This window comes from Mastomys coucha, unplaced genomic scaffold (genome assembly GCF_008632895.1).
Source record: "Mastomys coucha isolate ucsf_1 unplaced genomic scaffold, UCSF_Mcou_1 pScaffold12, whole genome shotgun sequence".
NCBI lineage: Eukaryota > Metazoa > Chordata > Mammalia > Rodentia > Muridae > Mastomys > Mastomys coucha.
The window spans coordinates 65429782-65446662 of record NW_022196894.1 but is presented as its reverse complement, the minus strand read 5'-3'; the positions used below and the strand labels follow the sequence as shown (position 1 = coordinate 65446662).

Here is a 16881-nt window from a genome sequence, read left to right as displayed (position 1 = left end):
ATAAGGAAGAGCACACCAATTGATTTCTAATACAAAACAACAGCACAGAATAATATATACATACATGTTCCATAATACAGGCTGAGCATGTTTTGTTTATGTTTAGAAATAGTTATATATATGTATATATATACATATACACATATATATGATTATATAAATATGTATATATAGAAAATACTATAATAGGAGTAAGAAAATTATATTGGAAGGAAGAAAAGGAAGGAATGGGTGAGGCACCCATATTATAATTATAAACTGTTAAAAACAAATATATAAATATAATTTTTATTGGCAATAAAATTTTTAAGTTTATACCATGGATAACCAAACAAATGAGCAACACTTTAAACACTAGATTACAATTATCCACAAAACTGTCACATGTATGAAGGCCTAATTAAAATGAGTGTTGAGGTAAATATGTTATAGGACAGAATGGCTTCAGTTTGATATAACAACTAAGTATAGTTATATTATAAATAAAATGACCTTTTAATACACAGGATTTGCATGTTCTTCCCTTATATACTGATTATTTAATCTTTAGAGTAGAACATAAAAAGCAGATATTAACAGGAATAGAAAAAAAATCAATTGGATATTCTCTATTATGCAGTTTTGATAAATGGTGATTATAAGCAAAAGAGGTATGTCTTCTTGTACATTGATTTTATGTTCATTTTTTTCTTTATTCTGCTTTACTTTGAAGGAACAAAACTATCAAGTAATATTAAATTTTTTGGTTGGGATTTTTTAATGACTTCTTCTATTTCCTTAGGGGATATGAGCCTGTTTAGATAGTTTACCTGCTCTTAATTTAATTTTGGTACATGATATCTGTCTAAAAAATCATCCATTTCTTCTAGATTTTCCAGTTTTGTTGAATAAATCCTGATTTCTCAGCTAGATATTAGATATTTTTATATAACCAAAATTAAATTTGAAGTTTGTGCCTACAATATTTCTATCAAATGCTCTAAAGCTAGATTGATTCATGTAACATTAAACAATTTCATATTGTTATAAAATACATTTAAATATCATTTGCTAATATATATCATTATATATGATATATGCCCATATGTTACATACATTATATATATACATGGGAATGCACATATCTGTGAACACATATTTACAGAATAGACACAAAAACAAGTACATGGATACAATAAAAATAACTATGTTATATTTGAAGTACTTTTTAATCTTTACACATTCCCCAATGAAGTACTTGGTAAGGATATTTATTTTATTAATTTATCTATTAAATATGTTGAATTAATCACTAACAAATATTATCAATTTTATTATTACAAATATTATTTGATTGGGATGTGGCTTTTCTGTCATTAATAGTACAAACCCATTATACACATGAATGGTGATGAAGATACCTGTAGTCCAAGCACTCAGAAGGCAAAGCCTGGTAGATAACATGTGTAAACTTTGCAAAGTTGCAGATCAGTCTGCAATACACAGGGACATTACTTTACAGAAACATAAAAATAAATAAAACAAAAAATATACATTTACGCACCTGTTTAAAAAAGTTAGACTATTAACAAATGTGAAGGTTTCTTATTTACATATCATTGAAAATAACTTTACAAAATGTTAAATAATACAAATACCAATACCAAGATGCCATGAATTATTCTATATTAAACTAGGAATAATTCAAGATATTAGATGCTAAAGAGTAATTATACAGCAGTGATATTTATATGAAGTGTTTCTGTTCTCCTTTGAGATATTTAGCCACTTTTTCCATATGTATCAAATTCAGGTAAAATGCAACCCTATTAAAATAAATACCAGTTGATATTATATATAAAAGTATTTTTCCAGTTCTAAAATGTCCTTTTTATAGAATTGTTGTTACTGGGATTTCAACTTCAGTTTCAAGTCAGAAAATCTAGGACAAGGAACAGGCAATCTTTACAGGGAATCTCTGGGGCATCACCTTTCCTAAAGGCTTGCTTTTCTTCCTGTAATCAGGGACACAACTGAATCAGCACATGCTGACAACTCTGCTTACACAGGCTTCACAGTCCAGAACTAGACCGGGAGAGTCATTTTGGCATAAGGCATGCCTGCTTTTCCTTTAACTTGTTTTATCCTTGTTTGTCCCTTTGCCTCTCTTGTATGATCACTACTTTTCCTTCAAGGATGCTGGTAAATCCTTGAAGGCAAGAAATCCATGCTCCTAGAGTTAGTTATTAAAGAAAAAAAAAACTAATACATCATAAGACAGGCATAAATCAACATTTAAAATTCAGTTATTCACAGAATAATAATCAAAACTAAAGGGATAGTTTTGCACACAAACTTGTTTGATAAATGTTTAACATAGTGTGAAGTCAAAGTCATCCTGCAATATCTCAGGAAATAAAAGTTCATTCTGTGAGTGCAACTACATTACATGAGTGCAGCTAAAAACTGAAACAGGCAATCAGTCAATACTTAATGTCTCTCAAAATAAAAGTTACATTATTTTAAAGCTTTTAACATTTAAAAATGTGTAACCATGGATAATCACTTCAGAAATGTCATTTTTATATACTAATTTTCCTCATAATGTAAAATAATCTGACTTTTAACATGTGAGTGTTTTTTGTTTGTTTTTGAATTTTATGTAAATGGAAATGTGAATGTTTTAGCTGTCATTTTTTCACTGTCATCCACTAGTTCCTATGAGTTCCACCTTCTTTTTGAGTGATCCATTCTTTACTGTGTTTACAATGCAGTTGATGTACATTCAAATCATTTGACATTTGAAACAAATGATAAAGCTCAAGAATCGTTGTGCATATTTTTATTCTACATATGCAGACTTCTCAATACACACTTCAAAGTCAAAATTGTTTCCTGAGTGGTACCAATTCACATTATGAAAGGGTTGCAAAAGAGCTTGTTGACATGGTTTTTGAAGTCTGTTGTATTGCAGAAGTTCCATCTTTTCTCACCATAAGCCTTTTAATTGTTTAGGGCTTACAATGTTGTCCTTCTCTCTTTGCTGCCAGACCTCCGCCATCATGGGTTCATGCAAGCTCCTGGAAGGGCTTTTTCCATTTGGTGCTGCATTGCCATTGTAGCATCCCCATGTGGCTGAAGTTGACTTCCGATACTGAGAAGGAACTGATTTATAAACTGACCAACAAAGGCCTGAGGTCCTGAGGTTCCCCCCAGTAGACGGGAGGGGATCACATAAGGTGGCACAGGTCCATTTTGTGAACAGTAATAAAACCTTGAAAATCCTTAAGTACCAAGGCCTTGCCTCTGATCTCGCTGAAGATCTCTAGCATTTGATTAAGAAAATGCTCAATGTCCTCAAGCATCCTGCGAGCAATAGAAGTAATACGGATAGTAAATTCGCCCTGCTTCCAATAAAGAGCAGAATATACCAGTTGGCTTGTTACTGTAAGAGTGAGCAGGACCTCCAGCCCTATTGTAAATACAAGTCATCCACAGCCTCTTTTCTAGTGGCATAAATTATCTATATGAAAAATAAAATTACTTTAAATAGTTTTTTTTTAAGTGCTACATAGAACATTGTTGAAGATTTATCTTAAACAGTACTTTGCTAAGAGGATAAATTTCTTTTGATAATCAATCTGAGATTTCTAGAAAGTTCTCAGAATATCCTCCCTCTTAGTAGTAAACAAGTACAATAAACACAGGGTTCCATTACCCAAAATTGTTACTGTTGGCTTAGGTGTTCATCTGCCCTGCTTTCTTTTTTGTCTTTGTTTTTTGTTTGTTTGGTTGGTTGGTTGGTTGGTTGGTTTGGTTTGTTTTATTACCAACTAGCTTATAATTTAGCTCTTTTTTATTTTATTTTTTAAAAAGATATTTATTTTATGTATATGAGTACACTGCCACTGTCTTCAGACACACCAGAAGAAAGTATCAGATCTCATTACAGGTGATTGTGAGCCACCATGTGGTGGCTGGGATTTGAACTCAGGTCCTCTGGAAGAGCAGCCAAGGCTCTTAACCACTGAGCCATCCCTCCAGGTAATTTAGCTCTTTTCAAATAAACAGTAGTTACACCTTAACAGAGAAATGCTACTACACTTCAGAAATCTCAAAACGAAAATTTATTTCATAGTTTTTTAGTAAGGCACTCTTTAGTCCAAATAAATTCATCTACTAACTTTAGAAATTCATTTTTTATTAATTATCGATATGTTGTTGTACATCCTAAGAAAGAATAACATCCACAGGAGTAAACAAAGTTTAACAACGGAAATTGTATTGGTATCATTGCTTTTCAGTATTACTTACTAGCTTGTATACATTACACAAACAATATATTTCATTAACTATATGATTTGTTGCTGTTACATGTTACTATTCATAAAACCCTAACTGTTATGAAATAGATGTACAAAAGTTCAATGGTATGTTACTGCTTAGTAGATGCTTTCAAATTTAGCTGAGCATATTCATGTGTGCTCCAGAGAAACTTCAAAGTCTGTTTTTTTTACATATGACAATAGAAATTAATTCAAACTGCATCTATGCCTTTATGATCCAAAGTATACCACATTAAGGATTTTAATACATATGGGAGTCATGACCTAATAAGTGAACAGAAAACTCCATATTACTGGTATATAAAATAAAGTACTATAATCTCTAAAATATAATTAAATAACATTGCTTTTTATGTTAATGTTCTATTAATATTACCAGACACAAACATAAAAATACAGCTCTCACACATGCATCTAAGCAGTAATTTTTGTACAGTACATGCTGAATTGAAGACTTGATATTATATTTGAGTTTACCACTCCATTAATTACTGTAGAAATATTTGCATTTACTTTACTAAACTTATCTCATGTAAAATTGTCTTCAGATAATAATAATTGATTTTACAATTTTTGCTCTGAAACATTTCAATAAAATCACTGATGTTGCTGGAATCTAATAGAACTGCATGTCTTAGTTTAAAAATTGACTTATAGTTACAGGGAAACCACATGTATGTTCATGAACACACCTCACCTAAAAGATCAGGAGATGTCAGCAGACCTCAAATATATTATTATAATTCATATTAATTTACAAAAATTAATTCTAATAACTAAACTCATAGATTCTTCTTAATTCCTGTTGGAGGGAGAATATTGTAATAGTTTAAAAATGTCTAAGTATTTCAACATATTTTAAGCTATAATCTACTGAAGTAGACATATTTTTTAAGTGCAAAATGGGCAGCACTAATTAGAAAAATATATTTTTCCTGCCTTTTGTAGTCACTTATACAGAGACCCCTACAAGTTATGAGTTCAGCATAAAAACACAAATAACAGAAAAACATCAAAGTAGAAATACAGAAAATGGAGATGTGTTGCTCACTGCAATCATGATCACATTCTAAATGTGTCTTTTGCACAAGCCTTGCAAACAACAAAATGATATACTCATATCAAGGGCACTATTGAGATGTAGGAGTTGAAGAGGAAAATAAAATATAATGGGACAATTTGACAATAATGTTTGGCAAACAGGTATAAAATGTACACTATAATAGTATATTACATAATAAAAATTAATACAAAAAAGACAATGGGTATATAGGCTTTGAGTCAAAATGGAAAAACAGATTTGCATTCCTGTGTCCATAGAAAATTTATAGGCAAATGCAGGCAAACTCAGTGACTATCATTTGTTTGTCATGGAGAAATCTAGAAAGAATAAACAGGAAGCTCCCATTCTTGCTTTCTTTTGTCTCATTGAACAGCTGGAAGACAAAGTTATACTGTTCAGGGAAGATATCTTGGAGAAAGATGTGCACGTAAAGATAACTCTAGACCCCAGCAAAGGTACCTCCAAATTACTCATCACTGAATCAGTGCTGGGACAGTATCAGAAGGCAAGAGAAAGCATCACTCACAAGATTAAAAGAGAAAAGCAACAGGAAAAACACATGGGTAAGAACAGAATATTTCATCTCATAAATCACAATATAAAATTTTAAGTAAGGCATAAAATATTTTTTAAAGTTCTAAATGAATAAAACTTTCAATAAACTTTTAAATAAAAAATTTAAATGAATCATAAAATAAAATTTTAGAATTTATGGGAAATGAGGTAGTATGTTCAGAAAAAGCATGTAAAACGTTTATTTTTCCATTTTACAAAATTATAACAAAACTTGGAGAAAATATTTAGCAATTCTTTAATCTAATCCTCAGATATTTGTTTGGTAGTTATTTAAAACTTTTCTGTTCCTCCAGATCATCTGCAATTTTCCATCAAAAGAACTAGTTTTCATTTATGAATTCTTATGTAGTTATATTTGTGGTTGTTTTATGTTATGTATTAGCTTACAATTAACAGGAAGTAAACATTATTTTATTAGATTAATGAATACACTCCATTAGTATGTGCACATATGGAAATAGTATTCAGTAATAAACAGTGAGAAATTTAATTATAAGTTAGTATTAAAAATCGATATTATATAGCAATGTTACATTTAAAAAAAACCCTGAAAATCTAATTATGTTGTGTTTAGTCATTGTTAGAATAGAGAAACAAAACAGGGGAAGGCATGTTTAGGGGCATGTTTGCCTGAATACAGGTTGTGTATTTGAGTATGTGTATGTCTGTTTTACTGGTGTTTAGTAACTCATATAATCAAAAAAGCCTGGAAATTCTACAACTAATCCATGGTAGCATGGGTCTCAGATGATTTGTTTTATGGAGAATAGAGTCAAGAGTCTGAAAGATGAATTTACGGAAAACAATCTCAATCTTCATTAAAAAATCAAGATCATTATAACCCAAATAGGAATGTCTTACACCCAAGTTCAGAGTCAGACAAAGACAGACACAGAAAGACATAGACACAGACATATAGATAAAGACGCAAACACAGAATATTTTTTCCACATTTTCCATCTATTCAGTTCTCTTGAAGTTTGAATGCTGGATTTACCCAATCTGAATTAGGACAGAACACTTGCATTAAAGACTCTGTCAACTTAATTTTTTTTTCTGAAAGAATTTCACAAGTACACCCAAACCAATGTTTGACTAGCTATCGATGCATCCTGTGATATGGTGAACTCAACACAGAATTATTTACATTAACCCACCTTTTATTAACTTGCCAATTATATCCAATATACAAATAAAAATTATAGTGACTTCAAAATTTCACCAAGCATGGTAAAACTTCCATTTGTGCAATTGAAATTACACTATCTACTAGCTGCTTAAAGGAAAAATGAAAGACTCCAGTGAGGAGTACTGAAAAATGATTGTAATCTTAGCATCTGAGACATAGAGGCAGGAGAATTAGAAGTTCAAGGATAGCCTCAGACATGAGAAAGTAAGGCCACCGACTATGAGCTCCATGAAGCCCTGTCTCAAAAGTGAAGAAGTGAAAAAAAGAATAAAAAGACAAAGGAGGATATTGGAGAGGGGGAAAAGGACAAAGAATAGGTGGACAAGGAAGGAGAAGAAGCATAATGAAGAAGAAGAGGACCTTTCTCAGAAAATGTATTAAATGTTTTTTTTTAATATTAGACCTCTTATATGCTATGATGTAAAATTAGGAATATGATGCAATGTAAATATATCAACATTATGTAATAAAGGATCTAATAATAGAACAAAATATTAAAACATACACACATTTATGCTTTGCAATGCTATCTTATAAATATGAGGAGGAAAACTCTTCAAATGTTTTGGACCTCACTAAGACATCAGATGGCTTCAGCAGAGAAGGAACTAATAGTCTTCCAATATTCATTAAGTGTATTCCCTTTAAGTTTAAGTCTTATCAGCTGCCTGTTCTTTTTTGCATGGTATGATGACCCCATCATTAATTTTCAAAATTTCTATATGGCCAAGCATATTGTTTCAAAATTTTCACTATAATAAAATTATTGTTGTATTAGTTTTGGAAATTAATTCTGTCAAATTTGATAGCTACAGACTAGAGAAATATAAAGTATTTGAAACTGTAAGACTCAGTTTTAGAGGAGGCAAAATAGGCCATGGTGACTAGTGCATTTTACTTCCCACTTTGATTTTACTCATAAAAAATGTGACTGCCAACAACAAGGGGAAAACACTATAAATTAGACTATGATTCGGAGCATATATAACCTACTAAAGAACCTTGCTTTTGCCAACAAAGACATTGGCCTCTAATTAGAAATGCTACAGAGTCTTTGAAAGGCTACTTTGTCACTCCCAAAGGACACATCAATCAGGCTGGTGAAGAAGAGAGCATGAATAGTGAAATCCCTGAGCATGCGTTCATTGCTACACTTGTTTGATTTTGAAGGGATTTCCTTTATTAGAAGCAATGTTTTACAAAATATCAAATAGTGTGTAAGTCATAACTGTAATTTCTCAGATGGTTTTCCTGGCCTAAGCTGTGCATGTGGAGAAGACAAATCCATACTCTGGATAAATTTATCTTCTAGGAAGACAAGGAGTACTATCTCTTTTTTATGATAGAAACTGTTCTTAAATAACTAGCCTGACCCCAGGTTTCTAGCTGAACACCTGTGAAACAGAGTCATACCTGGGATTCAGTGTGTTCACTGCTACTGTCAGTTTAGAAGCTCAACAATATGAATAATCAGGTTGACCTTGATGTGTGCAACCTAAATTCTAAAGTCCATGCCTAATGCTATAGCTACCACCACTATGGGTCTTTTGTTCATGAGACCACCATGGAAGAAAATAAATGATTTAAAAAAATCTTTTTCGTATGTTCAAGTCTTGTTATTCTAGAATCATAGCTATGAAAATTCTCCTCTGGTGAGACTATTGTTTACCTAGGACACAGCTGACTCAATTTTCTTTTTCCTGAATACTAGATCATATCAGATGCCACTTTTACAGTTATGCTTGTCAGTAATTTTTAAATCACATTCAATCTTCATTTTATTGGAAGCAGTTTGAACATAACTGTATAATTGTGCATCTAGCCCAGTATTACCTACATATAAGTTGAGTAACTAGAATTTTCACATTTTATTTAGTGGTAAGGAGTTCCAATGCTACTGCCTTTCACACATGTTCTAAAAGGGGGCTGAAATATTATAGGTATTTACTTTTAATTGTGTGTAATATGCAAAATTGCCTGTAGACCAAACTGGACTTCTTTCTTCCTTTGATGCATGTGAACCATTCACCTGCAGGCAGCTAAGAAGAGACTGACATGGAAGAAATAGCACAGAAATGGACATAATGAGTGTTTGAGGTACTTTTTGTGATTTTTCCTTGTGACTGCTATATGTTCTTGCTATAATTAAATCAAATACAACTTTGTATAATTACAAATTTTTGTTGTACATTCCCAATGTGATGGCCCAGACGGCCATATCACAATGATGTCAAGACTGAACAGTAACTTAGTCACCTACACTGAGCACATAAGACTACTGAGTTCTAGTTCCAGATATCACAGTGTTTCTCATAATGTAAAAAGTTATCTAGAAACATGGTAGAGTTTTCTCCAAATTCTTAGAATGTATAATTACATTCATCTTTACATTGAAGTTCTGAAGCAGCTACTCTATATGTCAACTGACATCTCAATCAAAAGTGAGCTTGCACAGCAACTTATGGTTTTCTTAATACACAAAAACCTTAGAATACTAGATCTCCTATAGAAATCAGATGGGTGTTTTTCACATTCAGAGAAGAGATAGCATTTAATATAATATAATATAATATGATATAATATAATGAGATAGCAAAAATATAATTATTAAATGTATAAGAAAATATTATGATATATCAAATACCTGAAGAAACCCAAGTGACCCCAAGAAAGATATATGTGAAAAAGTCATGTTATTTTTGACCTAATATGTAATCTATCACATTAATAGAATTTGGGGTTTTCTTTAACCATTTAAAAATAATAAATAAGCAATAGATCTAATTCACTGTGTAAAGTGCTGGTCTTGCACACCATGGGTCTTGACATACCTTCACCATCTTCTGGATGATGAGAACTCAAACATCATTTTCCCCCTCAGCATGATTCAAGGGCACTTGGCTACTCATGACAAAAAATATAATTCCATGCTTCCTCTTTTGTCAGTGAGATGGCTCAGTGGGCAAAACCGTTACCAGCAAGTCTGAGGACATGAGTTCAAACTTTGGGATCCATGTGGAAGAGAAAGAAAACTGACCCCTACAAGTTGTCTTCTGAATTCAACATATGAAGAAGCCCCTATTCTCAATGGAGAAATAAATTTTATAATCATATTTAAAAATGTACTCCATTATAATAATTAAAACCATTGACTAGAAATATGTATTATATCTTCAGGGTGATTTCCTCTTAACAAATTACATATTTCTTCTAAATGATGGCAAAATCATTATTTTCCTTCAATGGAGCACAAAGTGATATAAGACACTTTATTACAAATATGGCTTCTATTATTCTCTGGAAAATATTTTTCTCCTCAAAAACCTTTTATTTTTTAAGTCTCCTGTCTCCCTCTTGTACTTTGCCACTTCTTGGTGTGAAGATTTTCTATAATTACAAGGTCAGGTTATCTTTCAATAGTAAATACAAATTTTATTCCACATAAAACCTCTTCTTCAAATGTCATGTCATATATTTTATCATGCATAATTGCTCTTGCCTCTCAAGATAAAATTAAGAGGTTTAATAAATCTTTAATGACTATATAAAATACAAACAACTAGATTACACTTTTTCCTTTGACCCTCTGTTTAGTCCTTTTACCAGATAATTAGTTTGACTTATATTCAATTTTATATTTTATCTGATTTAGAAATACATTTTAAGAAAAAATAAATCAATGGATATATAAACAACTTTTCATTTATTGGTTACTTTTATTCTTGTAGTTAAATAAATTAATAGATGGTCTAAGAATTTCTAATTATGTTATAAATTATTTGGAAATAAAACAAATGTATTTTCTATTAGATTTAGGAAAAAGAACAGGGTAAACACAAGATAAATGTGACCTCAGTTAAACATATTTTAGATCTTGACTTCATACTAAAATAAAGATAAAATGCATTTTCTTGAAGAATTTAAAGAATATAGATGCTGTTATTTGTATGAATTCAAAGAAATTCATAAATATCCAGATATTTAAAATTAAGTAAAAGAATAGCATTATTGGATAAAAGTAAAAAGGCCAAGAATATCAAAGAGAGTATATTTTTCTATCAATTGTATTTTAGCTATGACATTAACATATCTGTTTTCATTGAGATTTTGTACCTTAACATGACAGTGAGAGCATATCCATTGGTTTCATCCTAACCAGGCTATAAATAAATTTCATAAATATACAATAAATGCTCTAATATAGGATGCAAAAATAATGTTTGTACATTTAATATCATGTATCCTATGCCTTTACCTCCAGACCATAAATGTAAATGGAGAAGAGAATATTGCCATGGAACAAACAAATAAAACAAATAAAATTATTCAACATATTACTCAGAGTGAGGGCACGAAATTTCTATTAATTTCTCTGAGTTTTTACGCAGTACTTGGTATGAACAATGTATATCCAAATATCTCTTGAAATTTCTAAACCAAATAAAGTGAAAGTTGGTCATTGTTCATATGTTACTGAAGGAAGAATAAGTATAAAATTTTGAAAAAAACATAAGTGGCAAGAAATATTTACTTATTTATGTATTTATTTCATTCTTTAGTCTTTTTATCTTTTTTTACAGTCCAGTCATTATGCCCCTACCAATCTTTCCTCTGACTCTTTCACATCCCATACCTCCTCTCTACCCAACCCCTGTCTCCAACAGGATGTCCCGAGTCCCCCAGCTCCCTTCCCACAACCCGACTCCACGAGACCTTCCAACTCCCTGGTATCTCAAGTCTCTTGAATATTAGGTGCTTCTACTCTGACTGAGTCCAGACCGGGCAGTCCTCTAATGTATGTTTGTTGGGGGCCTCATATCAGGTGCTCTATGCTGCCTGGTTGGTGGCTCAGTGTCTGAGTAATCTTGGGGTTCCTGGTTAGTTGAGACTGCTGCAATTGAGGCATCTTCTCTTGGGTTCTTCCTCTTGTTAATCTTCTTGAGTTCTGTTGATTGTATCCTGAATATTCTGTCCTTTTTTTTTTTTTTTTTTGCTAATATCCACTTACTAGTGAGTATACAACATGCATGTCCTTTTGGGTCTAAGTTACCACACTCAGGATGACATTTTCTACTTCCATCCATTTGCCTGCAAAACTCAGGATGTCCTCATTCTTAATCACAGAGTAGTATTCTGTTGTGTAAATGAACCACATTTTTGTACCCATTCTTCTGTTGTGGGACATCTGGGCTGTTTCTAGCTTCTGGCTATCACAAATAAGGCCCTATGAACAAAGTGGAACATGTGCCCCCCATGACTTGGTGGTATATCTTTTGAGTATATGCCCAAGAGTAAAATAGCTGGAGCTTCAGGTAGATTTATTTCCGATTTTCTGAGGAACCTCCAGATTGATTTCCTTAGTGGTTGTACCAGTCTGCACTCCCACCAGCAATGGAGGTATATTCATCTTTCTCTACATCCCTCCAACATGTGTTGCTACCTGAAGTTTTTGATCATAGCCCTTCTGATTGATGTAAGGTCTCAGGGTCTTTTTGATTTCCTTTCCCTGATCACTGAGGACTTTGAACATTTCTTTAAGTGTTTCTCAGCCATTTGACATTTCTTTGTTGTGAATTATCTGTTTAGTTCTATACCTGATTTTTTGATTGGCTTGTTTGGTTTTTTGGTGGTTAGTTTCTTGAGTTTTTTTTCCCTTTATTATTTAGGTTTGCTATCTTAGAATTCTGATTTTTATAAAATCGTTCACTTTTTACATTTTCCTCCTGTCTTTCACTATTTTACTTATTTATTTTCACAACAGTAACATTAATATTCCATTTTATTCTTTTTTGTTTCCTTTTTTTCTAACCTCTGAAACATTATTTTATGAGGGCTGAAGAACGTCAGCAACAGTAAAGGACTTAACACTAAAAAGCCCAACTTGAAGTCAGTTCTTGGTACCATAATTTTTGAAGTAGAAAACTAATGACCACAAGTATTTTCTGACCAAAACCATACACTAACACACACATGAACACATAAAGCATAAAAATATTCTTTGAAACATTAAATATAACAAACTAATGATAATTTAAAATATAGTCATGATTAATATGACCTAAAAATACTAATGACCTTAAAATTTCAAGTTGAATTTCTCATTTTTTTGTTTGTTATATAAGTAACATCGCAGCAGTCAAAATTTTCAGACTTTGTTAGACTTCATGATGGAATCACAAAAGTGAATTGAGTTTCACGGGTATATCCACTGGCATATTCATTCCTTGAAAATATAGTGAGTCCTTAGTACAGAGCAGAATTTGTTCTCAACTCTGAGCTTTATATTTTCAAATAGTATGTCCAGGAAGATAGCTCAAGATAGTTAAGTGCTATCTGGTTACTAGTGAAGAGTTATTTCTAAGTAACAATTCTGAATATGTTAGCCTAAAAATGGTGATATAAAAATCAATTACTATTGGTAAAATTAATAATTTATATGACTCTAGCAGCATATACATTTTTCAAGAGTGTAGTGGACTGCCTTCACATTTGGTAAATTTATTTAGTTTTGCCAATTGCTAAAAATAATAGATTTTGTTGATTATCCTTTTTAGCACATTTTTCAAATGTGAGAAATCTAGAACTACAAAGCAGAAATAGTGACAATCCAATTGGTTGAAGGCTTGTAACAACACAAAATCAACAAATGTTTAGTAAATTTCTTTAGATAACAAAGGCAATGCTGTTTTAATTTTCTATTTTAAAATATAGATTTATCTACAAAATGCAATCCTTAATATGCATGTTTGTATGATATTTTGATTGTTAATTTCAAGTGCATGCTATATAGCATTTAAAATCAACAGTAAAATTAAATGCTCACAGCATGTTTTGTTTAAGTCCATTGCAACTTTCTAAGATGAAACAAAAGTCTGGATACTGATATACTTTGTTTTATGTTATCTTTTGATCTTTGTGTGGATAGGGGAACAATTTCCTATATTCTCCAGTTTAGAGTTAGCTTTGAGATGTATGTCATCACTGTATGAAATTTTCAGAAGCAGATGCGCAGTTAATGACTGACACATTGAATCTCAGTGTATTGCAATAAGGACTGGTAAATGCTTTAGGGAAGGAATAAAAGTAATAAATTGTCTTTAACTTCTTTCCTGGCCCACTTCCAAATTTCATCCTGCGTGCCATTCTATTAAGCTGTCGTTTCCGCCTACGCACTGTCATATTTCTAGTGAAAGTACATCAAAAATACAGGCTTTAATGTACGGAAAAGTTCCCTCTGATTCCCATTAGTCTTATTATATTCTGAAATGCCGAGTTTCATATATGTGACAACCCAGACACACTGACTGTGCTAGAAAACCTCACCAGAAGAACCCACGTGGCACTGGCAGTTGAAGGAGAAAGGCAGCAAGAATTATAGGATATGAGACAAAGGCAGAGCACGGCATTAGCCACACTCCTTATTCTTAGAGTGGAGAGTATCCACTTTGGGCACTGAGTTTAATTGCTGCAAACAACTCCAGAAGGCTGCACTTTCATTCCCATTGTAGGTCAATGAGCATATTTGCATGGTAGAAATTATTAGCAACTAGGCCTGTCCCCAGGAGATCATCCATGATGCTATTCACAGACCATTAACAGCAGAATTCACCCATGACCAACAGAGGCTGTGAAGAAATGTTCTCTCCTTGGGAACCACATTAGTGGATGCACGCCACTCTTTTTAGACAGATCCCTTATGTACTAAGCAACTATTACAGAGTTTGAAGTGAAATTTTTTAATAAACTTAAAATATCTCCTAACAGACATGCTAGTAGGATGTTTCATAAGCTTTGGAAATAAAGATTCCTTTTAATCTTTTACACATAGAAATATTTTGCACTTCCTTGTTTATTGCTGTTTTGTGTTTATGTTGGCTTTTTAAAAGTAAACATACTTTGAGTGGGGACATAAATAATTTGAAAAAATCCAAATGAGTTGCTCTTTCTCATGGATTTTTAAACTAAAATTTTTATGTATTTTCTTGAATAAAAATGTTTTACTACCACAGTTTGTCACCCTCTCTGTTCTTCCATGAAGAGTCTGTAAGTCTTGTCTATGTATAAGTGGTTCTACCCTTGATGTGTATGATTTCAGGTTTTACTCTTTTTCTCTCCTCTGCTCCTATTTTTATTCTGCTTATAATTTCATTTTATTGTAATTTAAAATAAAACACAGAATCTTCCATGTTTACAAAACATTAAATGTGGAAATAACATGTGGACACATTATTGAGTAAAGACTACTGCATCTCATTATCTGTATTACCTGAGGAAACTGAAGTATTTGCTCTTGACTGATCACCTGTCATACATACTTTGTAACTACATTCTTGAATATGAATGGATACCCATAAATAGCATACAAAGTATGAGACATGAACTATTTTTCTGTCCTTTTAATTTTTTTCTTTTCTAATTTTTTCTTATTTATTTATTTATTTATTTATTTTTATTTTTTGGTTTTTCAAGACAGGGTTTCTCTGGGTAGTCCTGGCTGTCCTGGAACTCACTCTGTAGACCAGGCTGGCCTCGAACTCAGAAATCCTCCTGCCTCTGCCTCCCATGTGCTAGGAGTAAAGGCATGTGCCACTACCTCCCGGCCTAATTTTTTTTCTTAAACATAGATATTTGTGTGACAAATTTTAATTATGGTTCCCGATCTCCCATCTTACCCCAGTTCCACTTCACATTTGTAACCATCTTTTTTTAGTTTGTCTCTCTAGAAAACCAACATGCATCTATAATTTAATAATAAAGTATAGACAAAAAAAGAAACTAGAGTACAAACAAACAAACAAACCCAAAGAAGAAAAGGAGTCAAAGAAAAAAACAAAACAAGGAATACATGTAAGCACAGAGACTCACACAGGTCCACACACACAAATCCCATCAAAGCACAAAACACAAACCATAATGTACACACAAATGACTCATGAACTTAATAAAAAGAAAAAGAAAAGAAATACAAGAAAATAAAGAACAATAAAAAATAGTAAAAAATATTATGTGAAAACAAACCTGCAAAACTACTACTAATTCATTTTCTGTGGGTGACATATTATTGGCCATGGGATCTGATCATATGACCAATTTGTTGCATAGTCAGTGAGACTCCATTGGAAAAACAAATATTTTATTTGTAAGTAGTTATGAATTTGACAATCTTCTATGTTAGAGATGGGATCTGGTGTACACTTCTCCTTTCAGGGATGAGACCCCACCTGTCCCTCTCTTGTGCATGCCCCATCCATGCTGTCATACATTCTTTCCTAGTTCACATGTACATGAATCCTGCTGTATGTAGAAGGTATCTTTTCCTTGGAGCCCACCCCCTGTCAGGCTCGTACAGTCTTTCCACAGCTTCTTCTGCAGGGTTCCCTGAGACCTGATAGGAGGATTTTGATGTTTGTTTTTTGTTTTCTGTATTTTTTAAAAAAACATAAATGTGGCCAGGTGGTGGTGCCTTCCTGGAAGGCCCAAGTGTAACAAGTTTTCATGTTTCTCAAATTGCAGACAAATCAAATTTGATTTGTCACTTGTGAATTGTGGCATAGGAAATTTATATCTCTATCTATCTATCCATCTATCTATCTATCTATCTATCTAGAGGTTATGTGTGTATTCTGAATGTTCTATGCTCACATTAAAAAACCCTCAGCTAGCCAGGTGGTGGTGGCTCACACCTTTAATCCCAGCACTTGGGAGGCAGAGGCAGGTGGATTTCTGAG

The 16881-nt window shown here is 32.3% G+C and overlaps 1 pseudogene across 1 annotated transcript in view; it reads left to right on the top strand.

Annotated features, from left to right (window-relative positions):
- The first annotated feature begins 5695 nt into the window (after positions 1 to 5695).
- Positions 5696 to 16881, top strand: part of LOC116083534 — a 64280-nt pseudogene continuing 53094 nt past the window's right edge. Inside the window, exon 1 of the transcript XR_004115764.1 lies at positions 5696 to 5951. The product of XR_004115764.1 is annotated as an aconitate hydratase, mitochondrial pseudogene (transcript). The remainder of the gene's footprint in view (positions 5952 to 16881) is intronic.